We start from the raw sequence: 2,423 nt of genomic DNA, 5'->3' as shown, positions 1-2,423 counted from the left end.
GGTAATTTGGGTGTGAGAATGGGGCAGTCTGACACGTGACATTCCTCCAGGTGAAAATCTCTGAGCAACTGGGAGAGAGGTCCAAGGATGGCGGATGGCACTGGCTGAATGGAAAGGACTGTTGAAGATAGCCATCGCCCACAGCATCGATTAGGCTGGTTAAACTCATTTTAGGGAGTAAGCTGTGTGGCCTCCTCTCCAGGAACAATGGCACAGGAAGAGTGCTTTCTGTTTTTAGTTTTGTTTTCTTTCCTCCAGTGATTCTCCTGTGCAGTAGGTTTGAGAACCTTGAAGTGATATGACTTGTTTGGTTTTTTAAAATATGACTTCTAATAACTTTGTGTTGGATTTTACCTTGATACTTTCTTGTTGCTCTTTGTTTTTTTTTTTATTTTTTCCCTAATGTTTTATTTATTATTTTTGAGAGAGAGAGACAGCATGAGCAGGGGTGGGGCAGAGAGAGAGACACACACACAGAATCGGAAGCAGGCTCCAGGCTCTGAGCTGTCAGCACAGTGCCCGACACAGGGCTCAAACCCACAACGTGAGATCATGACCTGAGCCGAAGCTGGATGCTCAATGGACTGAGCCACCCGGGCATCCTGGTTTTTTTTCTTTTTAAAGTTTTTATGTAAATTCCATTTAGTTAACATACAGTGGATTATTAGTTTCAGGTGTAGAATTCAGTGATTCATCACTTAAATACAATACCCAGTGCTCAGCATAACAAGGGCCCTTCTTAAGAGCCATCACCTGTCCAGCCCAGCCCCCGGTCCATCCCGCTCCATCACCCCTCAGTTGGTTCTTTATCATTAAGAGTCTGTTTTATGGTTTGTCTCTCTCTACCCCCTCCATGTTCATCTGTTTTGTTTCTTAAATTTCACATATGAGTGAAATCATATGGATTTGTCTTTCTCTGACTGACATTATTTTACTTAGCAGAATACAGTCTAGCTCCACCCAATTCACTGCAAATGGCAAGATTTCATTCTTTTTCATAGCTGAGTGATATTCCATTGTGTGTGTGTGTGTGTGTGTGTGTGTGTGTGTGTGTGTGTACACCACATCTTTATCCATTCATCAGTCAATGGACAGTTGAGCTCTTTCCATAATTTGGCTATTGTTGATATCTTGTGGCTCATTGTTATGCGATGTTAATTTTCCTGAACGTCTCGAAGGTGGTGTGGTTCAGAGTAGCTTTTCTAACCTTGCAGAGCTCTCTCTTCTATTTTCCTGCAGTGTTCCAACACCTGGCAGCTTGTTCTCTGAGATTTCCTGGCTCCGTGCTATTCTCCAATTTCTATCTCTGCCTCTCTTCCTTTTGTTGCTGTTGTCCTTCCCTTCCTCAGTGGTGAGTCCACTCCCAGTCCTGGGGAAGGCCTCTGGTGTTTCCCACTGTTCACAGCTGGCTCCCATCTTGCAAGAATGGATTGTTCGCCTGTTTTCCCAACTTTGTATCCATGTTGGTAGGATGCAGTAAGCCGTGATGGGGTATTTACACCATGGAAACCAGTCAACAATGCAAATGGAGTTTTTAAATAAACAGCACAGCACTGATGATGCTCAGCTCTTCAAATTCACTCACTGGCATTGACGTAGGCAAAACCACTCCTATGTTGAGCAATTTTGAGATACTCATCTCCAACTGGTTGGCCTACCCACTCTCCAGTGGTTTCTCATTGGCTCTTTAGGAACTCTGTTCTCAGATTCCTCCAACAGGTCACTGCCACCCTCTGCTTCCTCAGATGCCACCACAGGTTCTATGGCTGTTGGTTTATCTCATTTGCTTTTACTTTGGGGCCCATGGGGACACAATATCACGAGTTACATTGCAAATGTTCATGAGATGACAGATGACTGTCATCTAGGCTTTGTTGTTCCCTTTATAGAGCATTGGTGGAGAAGATTTATCATACTTATTAAGGGCCCTAGGAGTTTTGGAAAAATAAATGAACATTGGCTTCAGCTTAAAGTCACTAACATTAGACTTAGCCTCTAACAAGAGAGTCAGCCCATCCTTTGAAGCTTTGAAGCCAGGCATTGACTTCTGTCTCACTATGGAAGTTCTAAATGACATCTTCTTCCACTATAGGCTGCTTCATCTGCACTGAAAATCTGTTTTCAGTGTAACCACCTTTGTTCAACCTCTGGGCACCATGTTGCAGCTTCTCCATCAGCCCTTGCTATTTCTTCTTGCACTCTTATGTCATGGTGTCTTTCTGTGAACCTCATGAAGCAACCTCTGTGAGCTCCAAACGTTTCTTCTGCAGCTCCCTTGTCTCTCTCAGCCTTCATGGAATTGAAGAAGCTTAGGGCCCTACTTTGGATTAGGCTTTGGCTTAAGGGAATGTCATGGATGGTTTGACCCTTCATCCAGACCACTACAACTTTCTACATAGTGGTGATAAGACTGTTTCTTTTTC

The sequence above is a fragment of the Suricata suricatta genome, chromosome 8 (assembly GCF_006229205.1).
Source record: "Suricata suricatta isolate VVHF042 chromosome 8, meerkat_22Aug2017_6uvM2_HiC, whole genome shotgun sequence".
In the NCBI taxonomy this organism is placed as follows: Eukaryota; Metazoa; Chordata; class Mammalia; order Carnivora; family Herpestidae; genus Suricata; species Suricata suricatta.
This window is presented reverse-complemented; position numbering follows the sequence as displayed.